Genomic DNA, 26092 nt, shown 5'->3' with positions numbered 1-26092 from the left:
AGTACAGCAATCAGCCTGAAATGACCCTAAACGACGATATGTCGGAAGACAAAAACTACAAAAAAATTAAATCGCAAAGTCTCGCGCATGTGCTTTGGAGACCCTCCGAAGATCCCCAAGTGGAGAGGCCTCCAACTGCCGCACACTGATGACACCGGCCACTCACTGCCTGCTCCCACCTGGCGACTGCCGCTGCCTGTCACTGACGCTGACGCCCACACAACGGAGCCAAAAGTGTCTCCCGACAGGACAAGGAGGCAGTGGGCGGAAAAAAGGTAGGTGTATAGAATTCCAGTGCAACAACACTGTAAAGTCCTTACTCGACATTATGAAACCACACGAGGCACATTCTGGGGACAAGGTCACTCTGTGACCTTAACTCTTTATTTACAGGACTCCAAAGACCCTGACCCTGCGTGGGACCTCCCTTTTTATACCTGTGTGATAAGGTAAGGAGTGTCTCCCACAAGTTCACCCCTTGTGGTCAAGGTGTGCATCTAGGTTGAGTGTTTCCAGTAATACAGTGGTGTTACATTGTGGTTACATACATGACATCACCTCCCCCCAAAGTCTTATTGGGATCATAGGTTAAGTCTTTCAGGTGGTCTACGCTCCCTCGTGGAGCGCCGCAGTTGGGGCTCTGGTTGTTGGACACTGACGTGAGTGTCTGTCATCTGTGGTGATTCCGGCCTGTCCAGATTGCTCTTGTTGTGCGTTTACTGGCGGTGTTGTAAGCTCCATCTCATGGTCTTCTTCAGGTTTCTCCGTGTCGATACTGAACCTTTTTTTTACTTGGTCCAGATGCTTACGGCATATCTGACCATTGTTGAATTTTACCATGATGACCCTATTCCCCTCTTTGTCAATTATAGTGCCCTCAAGCCATTTGGGCCCCATGGCGTGATTGAGGATGAATACAGGATCATTTATTTCTATACATCTCCCCCTCGAATTACGGTCATGGTACTCGTTTTGTGACTTGCGCTTGCCCTCAACTATGTCGGTCAGGACTGGGTGAATGAGGGACGACCGAGTTTTGAGTGTCCGTTTCATTAGTAGCTATGCGGGCGGGACCCCCGTGAGCGAGTGCAGTCGGGATCTATAGGCCAGCAGGAGACACGATAGGCGGCATTGTATGGAGGGTCCTTGTATCCTGAGCATACCTTGCTTAATGATTTGGACCGCACGTTCCGCCTGGCCATTGGAGGGGCCGGCTTGAACAGCGCAGTCCTGACGTGGTTGATGCCATTGCCTGACATAAACTCTCAGAATTTGTAGCGTGTGAAACATGAGCCATTATCACTAACCAGAATGTCCAGCAAGCCATGGGTTGCAAAGATCGCACGTAGGCTTTCCACGGCGGTGGATGACGTGCATGAATTCAGAATGATGCACTCGATCCATTTCGAGTACGCATCTACCACAATAAGGAACATCTTACCCATTAACGGGCCCGCGTAGTCAACATGAATGCGTGACCATGGCCTGATGGGCCAGGGCCACGGGCTGAGTGGGGCCTCCCTGGGGGCATTACCCAGCTAGGCACACGTAATGCACCTGCGAACACAGTGTTCCAGGTCTGAATCAATTCCAGGCCACAAAACGTGTGACCGGGCAATGGCCTTCATCAGCACAATGCCTGGGTGCTCGCTGTGGAGTTCCCTGATGAACTACCCAGCTGCCCCATAGTAGGCAGTCGGCTTGGATGGAGAGCTCATCCATCTGTCTGTGGAACGGTCTGACCTCCTCAGGGCATGCTCCGTGTGCGGGCGCCCAATTCCCAGTTAGGACACATTTCATAATCAGGGATAGGAGGGGATCTCTGTTTGTCCAGATTTTGATCTGGCGGGCTGTGATGGGGGAGCCTGCGCTGTCAAAGGCGTCGACAGCACTTTGCTCCGCTGCCCTCTCAGTGGTGGCCAGTGGAAGCCTGCTGAGCGCATCAGCGCAATTTTTGGTGCCAGGCCGGTGCCGGATGGAGTAGTCATAAGCAGCCAGCGTGAGAGCCCATTGTTGTATGCGAGTTGATGCGTTGGCATTGATGGCCTTGCTGTCTGACAACAGGGATGTTAATGGCTTGTGGTCCGTCTCTAATTCAAACTTCCTACCAAAGAGGTACTGATGTATTTTGTTTACACCATAGGCACATGCAAGCGCTTCCTTCTCGACCATCCCATATCCCCGTTCTGCTTGAGAGAGCGACCTGGAGGCATAAGCCACAGGTTGTAGTTGACCCTCAGCATTGCCCTGCTGCAACATGCACCCAACGGCATAGGACGATGCATCACATGTCAGAACCAACTTTTTACAGGGGTCATACAGGGTCAACAACTTGTTTGAACAAAGTAGGTTTCGCGCCCGATCAAAAGCCCGTTCCTGACAGTTCCCCCAAAACCAATCACAACCCTTACACAGGAGCACTTGTAGCGGCTCCAACAACGTGCTCAAGTTCATGAGAAAGTTCCCAAAATAGTTCAACAGTCCCAGGAACTGGAGTACTGCATGCAGTTTTGGTCACCTTACTTAAGGAAGGATATACTGGCTTTGGAGGGGGTACAGAGACGATTCACTCGGCTGATTCCGAGATGAGGGGGTTACCTTATGATGATAGATTGAATAGACTGGGTCTTTACTCGTTGGAGTTCAGAAGGATGAGGGGTGATCTTATAGAAACATTTAAAATAATGAAAGGGATAGACAAGATAGAGGCAGAGAGGTTGTTTCCACTGTTAGGGGAGACTGGAACTAGGGGGTACAGCCTCAAAATACGGGGGAGCCAATTTAAAACCGAGTTGAGAAGGAATTTCTTCTCCCAGAGGCTTGTGAATCTGTGGAATTCTCTGCCCAAGGAAGCAGTTGAGGCTAGCTCATTGAATGTATTCAAGTCACAGATAGATAGATTTTTAACCAATAAGGGAATTAAGAGTTACGGGGAGCGGGCGGGTAAGTGGAGCTGAGTCCACGGCCAGATCAGCCATGATCTTGTTGAATGGCGGAGCAGGCTCGAGGGGCTAGATGGCCTACTCCTGTTCCGAATTCTTATGTTCTTATGTTCTTATGAATGCAACTCCGATGTGTTGCAGGGCCTGGGTGCTTGTCGAATTGCCTCTGTTTTGGATTCGGTGGGCCAAATCCCATCTGCAGCAACCCTCCTGCCCAGAAACTCAACCTCAGGAGCTAAGAACACAAATTCAGACTCCTTGAGTCGCAGGCCTACCCGGTCCAGTCGGTGTAGCACCTCCTCCAGGTTGTGGAGGTGTTCCTTGGTGCCTCGACCCGTGATGAGGATGTCATCCTGGAATACGATCATTCCAGGAATGGATTTAAGCAGGCTTTCCATGTTTCATTGAAAAATCGCAGCCGCTGATCGAATGCCAAACGGACACCTGTTATAAACGAACAGTCCCTTGGGCGTGGTGATGGTGGTCAGTAGTTTAGATTCGTCGGCCAGTTCCTGGGTCATATAGGCTGAATTGAGGTCCAACTTGGTGAACAGCTTGCCGCCTGCCAGCATGGCGAAGAGGTCCTCCGCTCTCGGGAGCGGATATTGATCTTGTAGGGACACCCGATTGATGGTGGCCTTGTAGTCGCCACAGATCCTGACAGAGCCATCTGCTTTTAGGACGGGAACAATGGGGCTCGCCCAGTCGCTGAATTCAAAAGGCGAGATGATGCCCTCTTTCAACAGCCGGTCCAATTCGCTCTCAATCTTTTCCCGCATCACATACGGCACCGCTCTGGCTTTGTGGTGCACTGGCCTGGCGTCCGGGGTGATGTGTATCACTACTTTAGTGCCTTTGAAAGTCCCGATGGCAGGTTGGAATAGTGAATCGAATTGTTCTAGGACTGGTGAGCACAAACTTTGCTCCACAGATGACATTACATGAACATCCCCCCATTTCCAGTTCATCTTGGCTAACCAGCTCCACCCCAACAGTGCGGGACCATTGCCCGGGACAATCCAGAGCGGCAGCCGATTCACTAACCCATTGTGTGTGACAGCCAACATTGCACTGCCTAGCACCGGAATGATTTCTTTAGTTTAAATCCGTAATTGTGTCTCAATACGTGCTAATTTGGGTTGACTGACTTTAAGTGGCCATAACTTCTCAAATTGCTGAATGCCCATGAGTGACTGGCTGGCCCCAGTGTCCAGCTCCATTCCTACTGGGATACCATTTAATAAAAACCTCATCATCATTGGTGGCGTTTTGGTGTATGAACTGTGAATATTCGCCACATGGACCTCGGCGTCCATCGATTTGCCCCAAAAGTTATCCTGCCTCAAAGAACCCTCTTTTGGTCCATCCGCCTCATATATTAGTCTGGTTGCAGACTTCCTGCACATTTGAGCTAAGTGGCCACTGAGATTGCAGTTCCTGTAGACAAACTGTTGAAATCTGCAAGATCTAGCTGAGTGTTTCCCCCACACCTCCAGCATGAGTTAAAGTTTCCATTGTTGGAAACAAAGGGACTATGGCCAGGCATTCCGCGCTCACTGTCCCTTTGACTGCTCTTATGTACCCTATTAGTGGGTGTCAGTGGCACCATCCCGGGCCGCATTGTCCACTGTGATGGCGTGAATGTCCGTTCAGCCTGCCATTGTCTCTGTTGAAGTCCTACTCTGGGGTCTATTGCTGCCTGGGGAGTGTCGGACTGCCCCTGCCTGCCTGCGGGGCTCTGAGTCACATTGATGATGTTGACTCCCTGATCCATCGGCGCGTCAGAGGCAGAATTGCGCACGTATATTATTTTCGTCTCTTCCTCCCCCGCCATGAAAGTTTGAGCTATCAACGCTGCCACTTCCAAGGTCAGATCCTTGGTCTCAATTAATTTGCGGAAAATTCCTGCATGACCGATGCCCTCGATAAAGAAATCCCTTAGCATCTCCCCCCGGCAGGCGTCTGTAAACTTAGAGAGGCTGGCCAAACGCCGGAGGTCCGCTACGAAGTCCGGTATGCTCTGTCCTTCACGACGTCAGTGGGTGAAGAATCTGTGTCGGGCCATATGTATGTTACTCGCCGGTTTGAGGTGCTCCCCTATCAATTTGCTAAGTTCTTCAAAGGTTTTGTCCGCCGGCTTTTCGGGTGCTAATAAGTCCTTCATGAGCGCGTAAGTCTTTGGTCCACAGCTGGTCAAAAGATGAGCCCTTCGCTTGTCGGCCGCTGCATCCCCCAGCCAGTCTTTCGTAATGAAGCTTTGCTGAAGCCTCTCAACAAAATCATCCCAGTCTTCCCCAACACCGTACCGTTCCTCTGTGCTACCAGTGGCCATTCTCGTGCGTCGTGAATTCCCGTTCATCGTCGCCAATGTAAAGTCCTTACTCTACAGCATGAAACCACACAAGGCACATTCTTGGGACAAGGTCACTCTGTGACCTTAACTCTTTATTCACAGGACTCCAAAGACCCTGACCCTGCGTGGGACCTCCCTTTTTATACCTGTGTGATCAGGTAAGGAGTGTCTCCTACAAATTCACCCCTTGTGGTCAAGGTGTGCATCTAGGTTGAGTGTATACAGTAATACAGTGGTGTTATATTGTGGTTATATACATGACAAACACCTTCCTATTCAGTCACATTGTACAATATTCCAATAGAGCAAGCCCTTTTTTTTCACTCATGTAAGTTCAGTGACCCAATTAGCAGGTAGTGGGAGTCAACAGAATTGTTCAAATAATGAGTTGTCTGGGAGAACTGAGCTAACAAGTGCTTTTATCCTTTGACCAATCCCACCCCACTCCAACCCCAAATTAACGTGATGATGGACTTTGGTGTCGTTGGAGGAAATTGGAGGAAACCAACTTTGGAGGGTTTTGATGAGCACCTTTCACAACAGACCTCCTGAGAACTTTGGCCATGAAATTCCCGTAATAACACCGGCTGCTATGGGCAGTTTGAAGCAAAAAATGGCACTCGCCACGCTTCCACTCTCTTCTGGCATGGACCACTGGTCGCAATCCTGGGAAGGGCGATAGCACGGCTGTTGCCTGCATGCACAGGAAGAATTGAAATGGCATCAAGCAGCGTGAGGAGTGTTGCTGGATGTTTTCAAGGCTTTGGCTCTTAAAGGAAGGCTGCTGAGAACACCACTTGCTCCCAGTCCTAGGGGCTCTACATGCAGTCCACCTTGGGCTGCAACATGACATGGAGATGGAGCAGAGGCAGCAAAGGGGACAAGCTGCTCGTAGGGGGAGGAGGAATTCTCTGCAGGAGGCATTACCTACCTAAAGACTTTGAGGTGCACTTCTCCTACTTGCACCTAAGTCAGCAGCAGTATGTTTGTCGGCTCCTCTTCACCAAGGAGGTGGTCACAGAACTCTGCCACCTCCTGCAAGCAGACCTGGAGCCTCAGAGCAGGGCAAGGACAGCGCTGTCAGTGGCCCTCAAGGTACCGTGGCCCTGAATTTCTTTGACAGAGAATCCTTCCAAGCTAGAACAGGTGACATCGTAAACTTCTCACATTTCGCAGTCCATTGCTGCATCCAGAAGGTCACAGAGGCTCTGTACACCAGGAGACGGGACTTCATTGCCTTCTCTCTAAATGGGAGGAACATGCACGTGGCATTGCCAGGATATCGGGCAGGGCACCATTGACTGCGCACACATTGCTTTGCGAGCTCCGCATCTCAATACTGAGATGTACCGCAACCCCAAAGGCTACCCCAATCACTAAATGTGCAGTTGGTGTGTGACCACGCCCAGTGCATCATGATGGTGAATGCCCTCTATCCTGGCAGCAATCATGATGTCTCCAGCTGCCGTGTCAAACCCGAGGGTGGTGCTCGGTGACAAGGGCCATCCGCTCCGCACCTGGCTCATGACTCCCCTCCGCAACCCCACCCCTCGTGAGCAGCAATTCGACAATGACAGCTATGCTGCCACTGTACTAGAGCTCCCCCTAGTGGACTACTGCTCCATCTAGTGGACTACTGTGGTAATGCAACCACTGATGTAAATAAAAAAGGGTCATGTGGCAAAGTCGCATGATGACAGTTTTCGGTTAAGAGCCATCTTGGGTAGTGAACTTCTTAGTGATGTCGTAAGGATATATTACTTTGGCGACGAGGATAGGATTTCTGGATTCCCTAGCTGAAATTTTTGTTGGTGGATGTTCCTGCCATTCAACAGAGAGCCATTGAGAGGTTCTTCGTTTTGCAGAACAGCTAAAAATCCAAGGTAAATTACAAGAACACTTGGATGAATGGTTAACATTGCCAGAGTCCAGCTGGCTGCATCTATGGGAAAAATAGAGTGCTTGGGTGAGCTCCATCATGACAAAAAGACATTCAGAGCATATGTGGAGTGGCTAGAAATGTTTTTCACTACAAATATTATTGTCGAAGTCCCCGATGATGAAAACCATAACCGGGTGATTTTAGAAAGGAAACGGGCTATTTTCTTGACTGAAGCAGGTCCCAATGTGTTGGAAACCCTCTAAAATGCGCTTGTTCCCATCAAGCCAAAGGACACCGCCATTGACTGAGATTCAGCACTACAGTACTGGAAATTGCTGAAAGTTAGTGTTTTTGAATATGAGATCAATTGAATGACGAGGGTATCAGTGAGTACATTGTAGTTGTAAAGAAGCCATCCATTCAATGTAATTTCAGAAACTTTCAGGACCAAGCATTGCGTGACCACTTTGTTTGTGGGGTGAAAAATGAAGCAATTAGTTGTTGACAATCCCTAACTTGAATTTTGATTTTGCTTGTCAGATAGCTACGTCGATGGATATGGCTGACCAATGCATTCCGGGAATTTCACACCATTTCCAGTCATCAGATAACCAAGGTGAATCACCTGCAGGTTAAAAGTAAAAGGCAGTTGGGCTCCAAAGCCACGGTAACAGAGCATTGAAGTCATTCTATCAATGCCTGGGACAACATATCACTCAAAGCTGTCCATATGTGAAGGCAGAGCGTTTCTTCTGCAAGAAAACTAGGCATTTTCCAAAGGCAGGCAGACTGAAGAGTAAGCTGATTTTCAATGCTAGAAGTAGAAATCGCCAGACACCACATAGCATGGAAGAGCAGCAACAGGATGAGGAAGTTCTGGAGATAAAAGTCATCAGGAGCACGAGGGTGTCTCACAGCGATTCGCGAAGTATCGTCATCCAAGTAGTCGTTGCAGAACCAGGATACCCACGGAAATCGACACTGGTGCATCCGTGAACGTAATACTGGAATCGCTATATCTCGACAAGTTACGTGATTTTCGAATGAAGAAATTGAAGATAGAGCTGTGAGGCTACTCAAGAGAACAAATCCCTGTTGGAGGACATATCACCATACTGGTGAAATATAAGGATCAGTTTCAGAGCTTGCCTCTCATAGTAGCGGCAGAAGACAAACCTACCTTAATAGGTAGAAATTGGTTGGGATCACTGAAGCTGGATTGGAATGAGATTTTCCATGTGGAAACGAAATTTGCATCAAAAGATGACAAAAGTAACCGAAGGTGTTCTGTGAAACAGGCAGTCCGATCCAAAACTTCAAGGCGAATGTCAGAGTGCAGAGGGACGCAAGACCAGTTTACTGCAAGCCATCTCCTGTACTATACGCACTCAAGGAGAAAGTTGAGCAAGAACACAAAAGACTAGAGACTGAGAACATTATCTCTAAGGTAGATCTAAGTAATTGGGCTACACCCATTGTTGTTGTATCTAATTCAGATGGTAATGCTGATGCTATGTCCAGGTTGCCATCTGCATCACAAGTTACACCCAATAGGGAAGAAGTGTTCTATTGTTCATACATTGATGAACTGCCAGTCACAGCTGAAGAGACTGGTAGAGCAACCAAACGTGACCCAGTTATGTCAAAGGTGTATGATTACAGAGCAAATGGCTGGCCAAACTAGGTAGCAGAGAAAGATATTCATCCATACTTCATTCATCGGAATGAATTATCAGTGGATAAAGATTGTATCATGTGGGATGCAAGAGTAGTTATCCAAAAATAAATTCAGGTTCAAATTGTTAGGAGATCTTCATGACCAGCACCTGGGAATGTGCTTAACCAAGAGTTTTGCATGCAGTTACTTATGGTGGCCAGGTTTAGATCAAGATATAGAGTACATCATTAGTCAGTGTACAACATATCAATCAGTAAGCAAGAAACCACCATCAGTACTATTACAGCCATGGAAATGGCCTCCCAGGGTGTGGCAAAGATTACATACAGATTTTGCTGAGATATATCGACAGGCAACAATTGTTCATTGTGATTGACAGTCATTCAAAGTAGTTAGAGGTATTTCCAATGCGGAAAATAACAACACGTAAAACACTAGACAATTTGCGAAGATTGTTTTCTTCATATGGCCTCCCAGAAGAAATGGTGTCTGATAATGGGCCACAATTTTGTTCAGAAGAATTTTCACAGTTCATGAGCAGAAACATTGTGAAACATACCAAAGTTCCACCATATCACCCTGCTTTAAATGGTGCAGCAGAGCGCACAGTACAAATGATAAAACGTGCCCTCATCAAGCAAATGTTGAATCCAAATCCAAAGAAATAGCATTGTCATTGGATCACAAATTAGCAAATTTTCTGACTACTTATCGTAATACTCCTCATACAACTATTGGTAGAACACCAGCAGAGTTGTTTCTCAAAAGACAGTCATGAGCCAGGTTCTCATTAAAGCCAAACTTGGCACAGTCAGCAGAAGAGAAACAATTGAGACAGAAAGAGAATCATGATAGAGGTAGAGTAAGAGAGAGAAGTGTAAAATTGATTCAGAAGTTTAGAGTGAAGAACCATCACCATAAATGGTTAAATTGCTTACCAGGAAGAGTAGTAAAGATATGTGGCTCTTGCACATATTTGGTCAAGATGTTTGATCATGGACAGTTAGGTTTGTTCATATTGATCATATTTTACCTACAGATGTGGAAGGAGTTGAAAGTTGGAATGATTCGATTATTTCTGATGAGTCAGATAGTCTTGTTACAAGTAGATTACCAGTAGCAATCCTACATCAGATACACTAGAAACAAGTCCAAGAGAAAGTCAGAATTTAATTCTGAGTCTGAGTCAGGCAGACGAACAGTCTGAAATTGTACAGAGTCAAAATGTTGCCCTTGGAGAAAAATTCTCCTCAGGCTCAGCATAAAATGTGTCTTAGGGTTTGACACCAAGTTTGGAAGGTTCTATTCGAGAGCGAAGGTATCCTCTTCGAAAGAGAAAGCGAGTGGATATGGAAAAATAAGTCCACATCTTTTATTGTGTATACCATGCAAGTTATGTATAATGATTATTTGGTAATGATTACTTATTCATTACATAATAAGAACACAAGAAATAGGAATGGAAGTAGGCTATACGGCCCCCCCGAGCCTGCTCCACCATTCAATAAGATCATAGCTGATCTGATCATGGACTCAGCTCCACTTCCCCGCCCACTCCACATAACCCCTTATCCCCTTATCGTTTAAGAAACTGCCTATTTCTGTCTTAAATTTATTCAATGTCCCAGCTTCCATAGCTCTCTGAGGCAGAAAATTCCACAGATTTACAACCCTATGAGAGAAGAAATTTCTCCTCATTTCTGTTTTAAATGGGCGGCTCCTTATTCTAAGATTGTGCCATCTAGTTCTCGTCTCCCCCATCAGTGGAAACATCCTCTCTGCATCCACCTTGTCAAGCCCCCTCATAAACTTATACGTTTCGATAAGATCACCTCTCATTCTTCTAAATTCCAATGAGTAGAGGCCCAACCTACTCAACCCTTCCTCATAAGTCAACCCCCTCATCCCCAGAATCAGCCTAGTGAACCTTCTCTGAAGGTTCCAAAGCAAGTATATCCTTTCGTAAATATGGAAACCAAAACTGCACGCAGTATTCCAGGTGTGGTCTCACCAATACCTGATATAGCTGTAGCAAGACTTCCTTGCTTTTATATTCCATCCCCTTTGCAATAAAGGCCAAGATACCATTGGCCTTCCTGATCACTTGCTGTACCTGCATACTATCCGTTTCATGCACAAGTGCCCCCAGGTCCTGCTGTACTGCGTCACTTTGCAATCTTTGTCCATTTAAATAATAACTTGCTCTTTGATTTTTTCTGCCAAAGTGAATGACCTCCAACATTATACTCCATCTGCCAAATTTTTGCCCAATCACTTAGCCTGTCTATGTCCTTTTGCAGATTTTTTGTGTCCTCCTCACACATTGCTTTTCCTCCCATCTTTGTATCGTCAGCAAACTTGGCTATGTTACACTCAGTCCCTTCTTCCAAGTCGTTAATATAGATTGTAAATAGTTGGGGTCCCAGCACTCATAGAAACATAGAAACATAAAAAAAGGTAAAGGAGTAGGCCATTCGGCCCTTCGAGCCTGCACTACCATTCAATAAGATCATGGCTGATCATTCCCTCAGTACCCCTTTCCCGCTTTCTCGCCATACCCCTTGATCCCTTTAGCCGTAAGGGCCAGATCTAACTCCCTCTTGAATATATCCAATGAACTGGCATCAACAACTCTCTGCGGTAGGGAATTCCACAGGTTAACAACTCTCTGAGTGAAGAAGTTTCTCCTCATTTCAGTCCTAGATGGCCTACCCCTTATCCTAAGACTGTGTCCCCTGGTTCTGGACTTCCCCATCATCGGGAACATTCTTCCCACATCTAACCTGTCCAGTCCCGTCAGAATCTTGAAAGTTTCTATGAGATCCCCTCTCATCCTTCTAAACTCCAGTGTATAAAGGTCCAGTTGATCCAGTCTCTCCTCATATGTCAGTCCCGCCATCCCGGGAATCAGTCTGGTGAACCTTCGCTGCACTCCCTCAATAGCAAGTACATCCTTCCTCAGATTAGGGGACTAAAACCGAACACAATATTCCAGGTGAGGCTTCACCATGACCTTGTACAACTGCAGTAACACCTCCCTGCTCCTATACTTAAGTGCTCTAGCTATGAAGGCCTACATGCAATTTTCTTTCCTTACTGCCTGCTGTACCTGCATGTCAAACTTCAGTGACCCAGGTCACTTTGCACCTCCCCTTTGACTAATCTGCCGCCATTCAGATAATATTCTGCCTTCGTGTTTTTGCCACCAAAGTGGATAACCTCACATTTATCCACATTATACTGCATCTGCCATGCATTTGCCCACTCACCTAACCTGTCCAAATCACCCTGCAGCCTTTTAGCATCCTCCTCATTGCTCACACTGCCACCCAGCTCAGTGTCATCTGCAAACTTGGAGATATTACACTCAATTCCTTCATCTAAATCATTAATGTATATTGTAAATAGCTGGGGTCCCAGCACTGAGGCCCTGCGGCACTCCACTAATTACTGATTGCCAACCAGAGAATGAACCATTTATCCCAACTCTCTGTTCTCTGTTAGTTAGCCAATCCTCTATCCGTGCTAATATATTACCCCCAACCCTGTGAACTTTTATCTTGTGCAGTAACCTTTTATGTGGCAACTTGTCAAATGCCTTCTGGAAATCCAAATACACCACATCCACAGTAAGGAGGGAGAAGTATAATAGAGCTCCCCCTAGCGGACTACTGCTCCACCTAGTGGCCTACTGTGGTAAAGCAACTACTGATGTAAATAATGAACTGGTCATGTGGCAAAGTCACATGATGACAGTTTTCTGTTAAGAGCTATCTTGTGTAGAGTGCTTCTTAGTGATATTGTAAGCATATACTACAACCACGAGGAACCTCATCGAGCTGATCATCAGGGAGCTAAAGTAACGGATCCACAGCCTTGACTGCTCGGCAGCTATTCAATTTCGTGGGGGTCTGCTGCATCCTCCATAATTTGGCCATCATGAGGGCGCAGTCCTTGCCACCATGGGTTCTGCCACCTCCTCGGGAGGAGGAAAAGGCAGAGGAAGAGGAGGAATGGAGGAGGCAGTCTGCCAATCCAAGTTCCAGTTGGTCTGTCCGTGAGTGCATTATCAGACTCCGGTTCCCCTGATTTAAACCCAGATCCCTGTAGCTCAACACTTCCCCATCTTATCAACCCTCTGACATGGAGCATCACAGTGTCCTCTTGGCCACAATCCTGAAATGAAAGCCAAAACAAACATTGCAAACACAATTTGTCAAACAATGAATCAAATTGTACATATCAACATCAACGAATCACCCTTGCACATTCTCTTACTGCCTGTCTTGCATGTTCATTTGCCTGTTCTAGTGCTTCTACAAAGTGCTACCCCAGTGGCTGCAGCATGGCTGGTGCTAGGCTGCTGACAGTCTGGACTGGGTGGCTGACTGCCAATAGCAAGGGCACTGGTGGAGTGGCAGTGATGGGAGGATGAATGATGTCATTCTGAGAGAGGACAGCAGGTTGGTGCTCCACGGAGCCACGCCACTCCCCGGGGCAATGCCTCAGTATACCTAGTCATCTGTTGGAGGACTGTTGAACTACTGTGACACCCTGCAAGCCCCTTTCAACACTGGCAAACACAGTCATGATGAGCACAGTCTGTACTTCCATGGCAGAAAGCTGACCCTGCATGAGAGCAGTCTGAGCTTGCATGGCACATGTCTGAGCTTGCACTGTAGCTCTACGACTTTGGGTCTACTTGTGCTGCAATTGAAGCTGAAATCGACCATCAGATGCTGCATCATGGTTTCACAGTGCTCTAATGGAGTTGCCCATCACTTCCATCCTGGAAATCATGGTCTCCAAGCTCTGCACAAAGGTCTGTGCAAAATTGATGCTGAACAATGACAACAGGCTTGCTGGCAGGCCTGCCGATGCACCAAGCAATTCATTGTGTATGCCCATCAACGATCTTCTGTAGTCCTCATCTGAGTCCACTGCAGCAAAACTCATGTGCAAGTTCACCCTCCAGGGAGCACCCATCTGCGCTACCCTTTCCCCTTGACCTGGCTACAGCCTACTCATTCCTGGTGACTCACTGCATGCAGATATCAGCTCTAAGCTACCCTCTAAAATCCACACAGTCACGATCTGAGCTGCAAGTGTCAGATCGAGTGATGGTGTCTCTCAACAATCACCTCTTCCACCACTGGCTGAACAGCTTGGAAACCTTGGGTATCTGAAAGGATAAAGGCACAAAGGTAGGCTTGTGGAGAGGGGAGGGGGAGGGAAGCAAGATGTGCATGCTGATACCATCAGCAGTTTGCAAGTGAGAAAAGATTGTGGGATGAGGGGGAACTTGGATGTGAGAAGGAGGATGAAATATGAGCATGCCATCATCATCAATGGTTTCAAAGTCGCTGCTCGCCATGGCCTCAGTGACGACCCCTCCAATTATCTGTAGCACCATCTCCTCCATGGGGGTGAGGACATTTAGCCTTGCCCGTCCTCTGCCAGTTCACTGCTGCTCTCTCCTGTTATGAGGCACCTTGACCCACTGAGCACACAGACAGTCAGCAGCACGCTCACCACTGGGCTGGCGTTGCTATTATTATAATTAGCATGCACCACAAAGTTTACGTGCTGCCTCCACTCCCATTAACGGGCGCAGACTGATCGCTCATCGCGATACCCGTGCCGTTTGCAGGCATTATCATATTATTCCCGCTTTAAGTATAAGTGGGTTCAATTTGGGGAAAAATCTTCTTTCTAGATGCTGAGACGAGTGATCCTCTTCTCTCCCTCTCCCGAACTGTATATATCTGTTAGTTAACATGAAAAGAATGTGATGATCCTAGACGAGAGGAGATTTACTCGAGTGGTACCCGGGGTGAAGGACTTCAGTTATGTGGAGAGACCAGAAAAGCTGGGATTATTTGTCTTAGAGCAGAGTAGGTTAAGTGGAGATTTAATAGAGGTGTTCAAAATTATGAAGGCTTTAGATAGAGTAAATAAGGAGAAACTGTTTCCACTGGCAAGAAGGTCGGTAGGCAGAGGACACAGAATTAAGATAACTGGTAAATGAACCAGAGGGAAGACGAGGAGAAATCTTTTTATGTAGCAAGTTGTAATCTGGAAAGCACGGCCTGAAAGAGATGGTGGAAGCAGATTCAATAGTAACTTTCAAAACGGAATTGCATAAATACTTAAAGGGGAATATATTACTGGGAAATGGGGAAAGGGCAGGATAGTGGAACTAATTGGATAGCTCTTCCAAAAAGCCGGCACAGGCACGGGGCCAAATATGCTGTATAATTCTGTCAAAGCCCTGAGCAAGTCCTTTTCTTGGCTGGAAAGAGCTCTACAGACCAGGATAGGGGGGTTGGGGGTTGTTGGGGAGGCGGGGTATGTGGGGAGAGTGGATTCAAATTGATAGTGGGGGAGAGAGAATGTTATTTTCTTTGTGCTAAGGTTAGGATCCCATCTTTGTTTTGTAAGTTACTCTCTCTAATTGCTCACAATACAAACACACAAGGATGAGAAAGGAGACACTGTTTGTGCAGTCATCTATCTCAGTGTTTAATCATCTGTGTGAGTGCTGTCAGCTCATTTACAGGAAAGTGAAGGCACTGGGAGCTGCTGCTGTCTACTTACACATTGTCATGAATCACTGAAGCTGTTTTTACCGGGATTGATCACATTAGTTAAAAAGGTTCCCATTGTAACAACATGAATATACATGGAGTGTTTGGCAATTGACTGCTGCTTCCACTATACATGGCTACTTCCTGGAATGAACGAGGGAATTCTCATCATTATGGGCTTTAAGGACATTGTTTACGAATTCAACAGAGGCAGGCGAGTGAGTGTAGGCAGTAATACATTTGGTAAGGGTCAACATGTTAGGACCAGACTTTAGCAGAAATGAATGGAGGATCAGGGATAGAGGGATACACACACTGAAGGCTCAGGGATAGAAGGGTATACACACTGAAGGAGCAGATATAGAAGGGTATACACACTGAAGGCTCAGGGATAGAAGGGTATATACACTGAAGGTTCAGAGATAGAAGGGTATACACACTGAATGATCAGGGATAGCGGGATATACACATTGAAGGCTCAGGGATAGAGGATATACACACTGAAGGATCAGGGATAGAGGGATATACACACTGAAGGATCAGGGATAGAGGGATCTGGGGCTAGATTTTACACTTTTGTGCATATCGCCCAAAAATGGGCATTATTTTCGGCGTGGGCGGTAAAAATGGGTTTTCAGATCGTCAGCTTCTCAGCCATTCTCAAAGCATCTAGGGCTCAAACCTCCACTTTTGTGGTTATCACCCAAAATTTATGGCGTGGGCATTAAAAATGGGTTTTCAGATCACTGGCTTCTCGCCCATTCTCAAAGCGCCTAGTCTCCATTTTTTTAAATGGGCGTTACCGCGAGTGATATCAAATGGGAGGTAGCGTTAAATTTTTTTTACCTTCTGCCGTAAAGTGTGGCCGTCCTTAGCAACGCATGGCAACGCTCGATTCCCGCGATTCAGGAGGTCAAGCATCATTATGACATGCGCAGAAAAGGAGATATTTAGAGAGAGGGAGCTCAGAGGGACTGAAGGCGTGGCTGGGTGTGGTGTGGCTGCTTTGGGAGGAAGGAGGGAGACTTTTGAGCTTCACAGCAAGTAGGCAAACAAAAAGTAGCTGTTACCAACCACATATTTGCCGGAATTTGACCTATAATGGAGAGAGGAGGAGGAGGCATCACAGCACGCTGTGGAGACTGATGCTGGAGAGAGCAGTGAGGTGGGAGAGGAGTATATTGGAGGGCACAAAAGAGCCAGGAGGTTCTCTGACGAGGCAAATGCCTCCCTCCTGCAGGAGTTGAGTCGCGCTGGGGTGATTTGACACAGGGAGGGCGTGGGAAGCCCACCCCAAAGGCCTACCAGAGGATATGGACCGAGAAGCAGAGGTGGTCTCATCGGCGACCAACGAGGTGCGTGAGGGCAATCAATGCCGCAAACGATGGAATGACCTTGTGGGATCTGCAAGAGTAAGTATTACATTGATTTACATGTTCTTATGTATTTTTATAATTTGATTTGTAACAGTCATGAGTGACTATCAGCAGATGTGAGGCCTTTCACCAGGAATGTTTTACTCAAAGCCTGCGGTCACGGTGTACGTCTTTAGGTAAAGAATGATAATTTTCATAATAATCATAATTACATCTGTTGGTTATATGATGTATCAGTCTCTGTGGCAATACTTAGCAATGATATCACACAATGATCTCATGCCATGTCATCCTGTCACCTTTTACAGAAGAAGCTATCGACGATGAGTTCTGTGCAGAGGCAAAATGGTGGGGTCCACCAGTCCCCAGCAACATCACCATGGGGAAGCACCCCCGGACAACCATGGATGCATCTGCAGACCCTGAAGTGATGCCATGTGAGTAAAGTTTACACCATTGCGTTATGTAAAGTCAATAGATGCCACACCCACTCATATCCAAACAATCATATATGATAGATGATTTCTAAAATTGTCATTGAAATAATGATGGCCTAATAAAAATCATTGCAATGCAAATCTGTTGATGGTCATGAAATGTGATGTCTGCGATGATTTTGAGAGCGGTGGTGCTTTTGTCGTGCATATGCTGTGTGTAGCGCTGGACTCACCTTTTGACCCTTCTCCTCTAATTTGTGTTTTGCAGCTCAGCCAACAGCATGTCCCAAGGCAAGACCACAGAGACCAGAAGGTGGGGGCGGGGGGCCCGACTCTCCGGACGATCTGGTGCTGAGGAGCTCCGATTCTCGCCCGTCAATCTGCTGGGTCTGTTCCCCACGGATGAGAGCGCGGACTTCGAGGAACCTGTATCGCCACGCTCCAGAAGCAATTCCATGCCAAGTCCTCCGGTCATTCCCGCCTCCACTCTGGAGGTACTGACCCCAAGCACCTCACCACAGAGTACCCCATTTGTCCCCAGGATGGCGCCGACCCCTAGGAGGTCTCGTGGATGTCTGTTCCACAAGCGCCACATGACAGCAGAGAGATGGTACAGTTGTCTTGAAGGACTGTAGACATTGGTGACCAGCTCATCGAAGCATTGGGGGGCATATCCTGACAGCTGGCCACCATGACTGAATACATTCCGCCGATGACGGAGTCCCTGGATGCGATAGCCAGGAACACTGTTGCCATAGCCCTCCCAGTGGTCCCCGAGTGCGGCACTCCACCCCTAGGTTCCGCACCACCACTGCGAACGACAGATGAGAGCAATGACCAAGATCCTGCTTCTGCATCAGAGAATTTTGCCCCTCACTCCCGTATCCATGCAACGACCACATCTGCATTCATCCCCCCCCCCCAATGAGGCATCGCCTGAGGAGCTCCTCAGCCTGGCGCCATGGATCGAGGAGGGGAAGGGGTAAAGGTGGGGAGAAGGGGAGGGGGGAAGGAAAGTGAGGTGCATATCCACAGATGATGGCTGTGTTATATCTCCATCTGGGTGTATGCAATTTATTGTATGGGGGCTGGAGACCACGCTCCTGCTTTGCCTTTGTAGTCTGTGTTGCTGGACATGTTGAACATTTGATTGATGTCAATGGTGGAAAAAGTGGGGTTTGGGTGGGGGTTGGGTGTTACTGTCTGTGATATTTATGATTTCAGACCAATGTTGGTATAAAATTTTTGTTATTCAATATAATCTTGTTGCGCATTGTCTCAGATAGCTGCACTGTTACACATTGGTGATTCCTTAACATGAAAGGGTTAAATACAACTTAACATCAATCAGCGTAAACTTTAACTGGCACCAAGCTGATGGGCACCATTGATGTCTAAGCTGCACAAACAAGTCAGATACAGTGCTCTCACGCAGGATCATGGATGCTGCCCGTAAATTTAGCATTCACTGCCATTATCATTTGCTGGTGGTCGACAACGAGTTGGACATTCAGGGAGTGAAATCCCTTGTGGTTCCTGAAAGCCCCTGCATCCTGAAAAGGTGCCCGCATCGCGATGTGCATACAGTCTATTGCTCCCTGCACCTTGGGGAAGTTTGCAATTCTGGAGAATCCAAGAGCCCTCTTACTCTGTGCCTCCCTGATCATAGTGAAGCTGATCAAGTCCCTCCTACGTGCTTACAGGGCTTCAGTGACCTGTCTAATGCAGCAATGTGTGGCATGCTGAGACAGACTGCAAATGTCGCCAGCTGAGGCCTGAAAAGAACCTGAAGCGTGTAACGACAGTGCCGCGGTGACTTTGACCTTGACGGACAGTGCAGTACTGATGGTGCTGGCAGGCTGCAGATCTCCCCTTATGAGCTGGCATACCTCAGTGATAACCTCTTTGCAGAAGCGCAGTCTCCGAAGGCAAGTGGTGTCGGGCAAGTTGAGGTAAGACCGCTTGTCCCTGTACTTGCAGGGGGTGTAACATCTGCTCCTCCTCATCAGTCTAGCATGTCTTACATTGGGCACATAATGCTATGGAGCGTACCTTTGCCCATCTCAAGTCTGCAACATGTAATTGGTCATTAAGAAAGGATGAGAAAGGACAGGCCCTATTGCAATAGCTCTCTGTTTTCCACCGATTGGTCACAAACAATGAATGTCTGACGAAGACACCTATTAAATTCCAATCGGTCACAGATGTTCACATCAACTCCAACAACCTCCAGAGTACATCCGAACTCCCCCGAGGTTCAAGCATAGCAGCCTTTTAAAAGATGCAACATGTGATGTAAAACACTGTGATTAGTTCTGGTTAGTTTCACTTTTTCCAGGCGGTTTTTTGGGCGAGCAATATTGTGTGCGAGTTGGTGAAAGTGACCTGGGCAATCTCATGGCCATTAGTTTCGGCAAGTGTCTCTTTACGACAAAAAAAAATGGGCGGGCGGTATTATTCAATCTTGGCATTAATTCCGTGCAGAAAGTAATGCTTGGTGATATTATGGGTGTTGATTTCGCCCATTCTGATGATTCCGCCCCCAAAAAGTGGGCGGGTGGTATTATTTTTTACCGGCGTTAAGTACATGGGGAAAGTAACGCTCGCCGATAAGTTTCTGAAAAATGCCCATCAGTTTCCATTTTGTTGCTAAATGGGTGATATATGGGCATTATACGTCATTTCAGCGGTAAAATGGACGTTAAGTGGGCGTTAAGCATGCAAAAAAAATCTAGCCCCTGGACACTGAAGGCTCAGGGATAGAAGGGTATATAAGAACACAAGAACATAAGAAATAGGAGCAGGAGTAGGCTATACAGCCCCTCAAGCCTGCTCTGCCATTTAATACGATCATGGCTGATCCGATCAAGGGCTCAGGTCCACTTCCCCGCCTGTTCCCCATAACCCCTTATTCCCAGATCGTTTAAGAAACTGTCTATTTCTGTCTTAAATTTATTCAATGTCCCAGCTTCCACAGCTCTCTGAGGCAGTGAATTCCACAGATGCACAACCCTCTGAGAGAAGAAATTTCTCCTCATCTCGGTTTTAAATGGGCGCATCCTTATTCTAAGATTATGCCCCCTAGTTCTAGTCTCCCCCATCAGTGGAAACATCCTCTCTGCATCCACTTTGTCAAGCCCCCTCACAATCTTATACGTTTCGATAAGATCACCTCTCATCCTTCTGAATTCCAATGAGTACACACTGAATGACCAAGGATAGACGGATATAGACACTGAAGGCTCAGGGATAGAGAGATACACACACTGAAGAATCAGGGATAGAGGGATAGGCACTGAAGGATCAGGAATAGGGATATACACTGAATGATCAGGGATAGAGGGATATACACACTGAAGGATCAGGGATAGAGGGATATAGGGCTCAATTTTCCCCAAGCCCGTTTTCTGGTGCAGGGACAAAGTTACGCCCATTTTCCTAGGCCAGGAATGTGCCAGAAATATTTTGACAAAGTTTCCCCAATGCATAATTCAAATTTGGTGCCGTACAGCATGTCCAGTCGCCTCGGTGGGGGTGGGCAGGGGGTGGGGTGGAACCTGCTGTCTGCGTCAAAAAACAAAGCAGCATCTTCTGTGCATGCGCGGGGAAAAAAGTAACGTTTTTGACGTCGTTCCAATGGACGTGCATGCTCAGTACGGCTCGGATTTGGCAATCGGCCATTTTTAAAGAGCCAGTTGTGTTTGTTACAAGTGCTGCGTGAGAGCATTGGAAAAGTCGCAGCTGCAGCTATACAAGATGCAACACAGTGCAAAGACCAAGAATTTCTAACAGGAAGAAGTGGAGGCACTAATTACAGATGGCAGGAGCTGGACACCAGCAAAGGCCACATAAAAGTTCCACCCAAAGAAATGAAGAAACGCTGGAACCAAGCTGCAGAAGATTTCTGCGCAATGGTGAACACCACGGGATCAGGAGGCCAGTGTAAAAAGAAATGGCAGGACCTTGGTCAAGTAGTTAGTGAAAGTAATATTGTCATTTATTCAATGCAATTATAAATGTGACCAGCTGTATATGTCCCACCCAGCAGAAAGACACCTTCTCTAAAAAGTTAAATTTTCATCTTTGCAGAAGAAAGGAGCATACAATGAAAGGGAAAGAACTCGAACAGGAGGAGGCCCGCCAAATCTGCACCGATTGACACCCTTGGAAGGGAGGGTTGCTGCTTTGATGGGTCCTACCTGGAAAAAAGCAATCAGTACTACACAAGCTGGGCCAACACTCGAGGGAGAGGGTAAGTCCTGAAAATTCATCGTGGCCCTTCAAATCAGCCTGCTGCCTGGCCTGCGATGTGTGAGCCTACTCATGCCACCCATCCTGCCCCCTCCTCTGCTGCTAACTATTTGACTGTTCTGTTATATTTTGCAGAACTTGAGGCCAACCCTGATGATGCAGAAGAAGATTCAGATGTGGACAAGCCAGAAGAAGAGAATATTTTCCAATCCATCCATGGGGGTGAGGGGGAGGGGATGGAGCTGGATGAAGCTCCCACTGTTGTACTGACTTTGGAGGAGGTGCCGCTCATGGAGGTGACAGCCCTTTCCGTGACTAGTGGTTTGAGTGTTGGTGGGACATTCCATGGTTTTGCACCTTCCGAGGTTGCGGGTTCCAGTGGTGTGGTGCGAGGAGGGAAAGAAGAGCTCGACCGCGCTCTCCTGAGATGCAGGATCTAACAGATGTGATTCGGATGATGTCATTGAGTGCGGAGAGCATTGACCTTACACGATCACTCCTGGACACCATCAGTGGGGTGAGTGATGAGGTAGCGGACTGTCAGGAGAAGTAACAACACTCTCCTGAGAAATGGGAATGATATCCGGGACCATCAGTGAGGGAATAGTGACAATGAGGGAAGGAATGTCAGAGGTAGTGCACACCACGTCACTGACCATGAGGGAAGGAATGTTGCAGGCCGCTGAGACACTGTCAGGGCACGAGGGACGGTATGTTGGAGTTAGCTGCTGCAATAAGGGAACACGCCCAGACCCCGCGCCCATTGACAGAATCAACTGCCACTCCCACTCCAATCCCCACACCAGCCTCTGAAAAGCCCAAAGCCAGGCCCTCCAACTTGCCGCCTGACACTGACACCCTCAAGAGGTGTGCCGTACCCGAGATGTTAAAAAAATAAGCTTGGTATCTGTTGTACATTTTTCTTGTTCTGTTCGCTTTGTTGCTTTAAACGTCGCATTACACACACACTCAGTTGTAGTAATGGCAGGATCAGGTCTTTTATTTAGACATCCATACTATACAAACCAAGTATGAAAGTTACTGAGACACTTCACAAAGGCAGCTCTCTGCTTGTTCCAATTTCCGTGGCTGTTTGTGACACACACACCTTCCGAGTTTCCAGTGTCTAATGTGTATGGCTCAAACAGCCTTCCCTCTCATCTTTATACCAAAAAAAGCCTTTGAACTCTTGTTTCCTTGCATAGTATATACAGACAATTAACATGCAGACGATGTAGAGTCAAAATGGCATTGTCCTGAAATCACGACTAACTGGTTTCAACAACCAGATCATTTCCTCGCATAGTAACAAAGGTACACTCAAATACTTAACATACAGATAAATGACCAGCTACTCATTATCCTGAAATCAAGTCTCACTGCCATAAATCGACTCCCACCATGAAGTACCGTAAACACACAGGTGATCAGATCGACACATTTCAATGGCTAAATGGCTCCATATTGTCTAGCAGCCTGTTTCGATCCAATCATCCTGTTTTAATCCAAACTTCAATCTTCAACTTTTAACTCTTTCGATATCTCCATACTGCGCCGAAGCAAAGCGTTTCAAAAATGCGGGCATGCACTCCCACAGTATCAAGCCCAGAAACACTGCGCCATCGCCTGCGGGCAGGGGTGGTGGCGTGTCCATGACCAAGCGCAGCGGGCGGTCTTAGAATAAGGGGATTGAGAGATGGGTGCAGCCTTTCTTTGCTGCTGTTGTTGTTGTTGTTATTATTGTTACTGTTGTAACTGTTCTCAAATTAAAAGTTTTTTGTAAGTTATGTAAATTTACAAGTTTATAAATGATCTTAAAGTTTTTAAGTGATCTTAAAGAGTGATCTTAAAGTAAAGTTTGATAAGAATAATCTTATTAAAGTTAAGTTATTGTAAACTTTGGAATAAAATATATTTTACATTAAAGCTGAACCATATGCCATTAACACAACACAACCTTACGGAACAGCTCCAAACAGTAAACATGTCCATGTGGAATAGTAGTCGCTGACTTAAATCCAACCTTTGAAAGATGCTTAAAACGGCAGGAAAGCAGGAGACACAGGTTCGCAATTGTATCTCTCCAGGTCTGTATGGATGGACCATACTCAAAGGTCTTGTGACTTCTCCTCTCTCCCCCCCCCCCTGCCCCCCCCCCACCCCCCACCTTGAGTCTTGTGACTTCTCTCTCTCCCTCCCCAGGCTCCAAGCCTTCCGATCGGCACCTCGCTCTCTTTCTCTCCTCACCCTGCCCGCCCGGCTTGTTTTGTAGCCGAGCCCCAGGGATAGAGGGATACACACTGAAGGGTCAAGAATAGAGGGATACACATTGAAGGGTCAGGGATAGAGGGATATTACATAGGATTACATAGGCTATATGGCACAGAAACAGGTCTTTCATCCCAACAAGTCCATGCTGGTGCTCATGCTCCACTAGAACCTCCTCCAGTCTTTCTTCATCTAAATATATCAGCATAACCATCTATTTCCTTTTCCCTCATATGCTTATCACCCCTTAAATGAATTTTTGGTATTGCTTCAACCACTCCCTGTGGCAGCGAGTTCCACATTCTCACCACTCTCTGGATAAATAAGTTTCTTCTGAATTCTCTATTTAATTTCTTGGTGACTATCTTATATTGATGGCCTCGAGTTATGCTCTTCCCCACAAGTGGAACGATTCTCTCTTTATCTACTCTATCAAAATCTTTCATAATATTAAAGACCTCTATTAGGTCACCCCTCAGCCTTCTCTTTTCAAGAAAAAAGAGACCCAGTCTGTTCATCCTTTCCTGATAAGTGTACCCTTGCATTTCTGGTATCATCCTTGTAAATCTTCTCTGCACCCTCTCCAGTGCCTCCATATCCTTTTTATAATATGGCAATCAGAACTGTACACAGTACTCCAAGTGTGGTCTAACCAAGGTTCGATACAAGATTAGCATAACCTCACTACTTTTCACTTCTATCCCTCTAGAAATAAACCCTCGTGTTTGGTTTTCTTTTCATGCCTTGTTAACCTATATCGATACTTTTAGTGTTTTGCGTATTCATACTCCTAGATCCCTTTGCTCCTCTACCCCATTTAGATTCTTATTTTCTAAGTAATTTGTAACCTGTTTATTTTTCTTATCCAAATGTAATACCTCACATTTATCTGTGTTGAATTTCATCTGCCAATTATATGCCCATTCAGTAAGTTTATTAATGTATTCTTGTAATTTGTTGCAGTCCTCCTCAGTATTGACTATCCCTCCCTCGCACTTTGGTGTCGTACACAAATTTAGAAATTGTGTTTTCGATTCCAAAGTCGAAATTGTTAATATAAATTGTGAACAACAGTGGTCCCAGCACTGATGCTTGTGGAACACCACTTCCCACCCCCTGCTCTACTCTCTGCTTTCTGTCTTGAAGTCAGGCTTCTTGCGCATCCCTGATTTTCATCTCTCGAACGTCGCAAAGCACTTTACAGCCAATGTCCGTGACGGGAGTGGGAGAGTCCATGAGTTCCGGGGAGTCCGAGTTCAGGAGATTGGCGATTCGGTAGGCCCTGAGGTCGACGATTCGGTAGGTCCTGAGGTCGACGATTCGGTAGGTCCTGAGGTCGACGATTCGGTAGGCCCTGAGGTCGGCGAGTAGGTAGGCACTGAGGTCAGCGAGTAGGTAGGTCCTGAGGTCAGCGAGTAGGTAGGCCCTGAGGTCGGCGATTCGGTAGGCCCTGAGGTCGGCGAGTCGGTAGGCACTGAGGTCGGTGAGTAGGTAGGTCCTGAGGTCGGTGAGTCGGTAGGTCCTGAGGTCGGTGAGTAGGTAGGTCCTGAGGTCGGCGATTCGGTAGGTCCTGAGGTCGGTGAGTAGGTAGGTCCTGAGGTCAGCGATTCGGTAGGTCCTGAGGTCGGCGAGTCGGTAGGTCCTGAGGTCAGCGAGTAGGTAGGTCCTGAGGTCGGCGAGTAGGTAGGTCCTGAGGTCAGCGAGTAGGTAGGTCCTGAGGTCGGTGAGTAGGTAGGTCCTGAGGTCGGTGAGTAGGTAGGTCCTGAGGTCGGTGAGTAGGTAGGTCCTGAGGTCGGTGAGTAGGTAGGTGCTGAGGTCGGTGACTAGGTAGGTCCTGAGGTCAGCGATTCAGTAGGTCCTGAGGTCGGCGAGTCGGTAGGTCCTGAGGTCGGTGAGTCGGTAGGTCCTGAGGTCAGCGATTCGGTAGGTCCTGAGGTCAGCGATTCAGTAGGTCCTGAGGTCAGCGAGTAGGTAGGTCCTGAGGTCAGTGATTCAGTAGGTCCTGAGGTCAGTGATTCAGTAGGTCCTGAGGTCGGCGATTCGGTAGGTCCTGAGGTCGGTGAGTCGGTAGGTCCTCAGGTCAGCGATTCGGTAGGTCCTGAGGTCAGTGATTCAGTAGGTCATGAGGTCGGTGAGTCGGTAGTTCCTGAGGTCGGAGAGTAGGTAGGTCCTGAGGTCGGCGATTCGGTAGGTCCTGAGGGCAGCGATTCGGTAGGTCCTGAGGTCGGCGAGTAGGTAGGTCCTGAGGTCGGCGAGTAGGTAGGTCCTGAGGTCGGCGAGTCAGTAGTTCCTGAGGTCGGCGATTCGGTAGGTCCTGA

This window comes from Pristiophorus japonicus, chromosome 3, assembly GCF_044704955.1.
Source record: "Pristiophorus japonicus isolate sPriJap1 chromosome 3, sPriJap1.hap1, whole genome shotgun sequence".
In the NCBI taxonomy this organism is placed as follows: Eukaryota; Metazoa; Chordata; class Chondrichthyes; family Pristiophoridae; genus Pristiophorus; species Pristiophorus japonicus.
Note: the sequence above shows the minus strand (reverse complement) of the source record.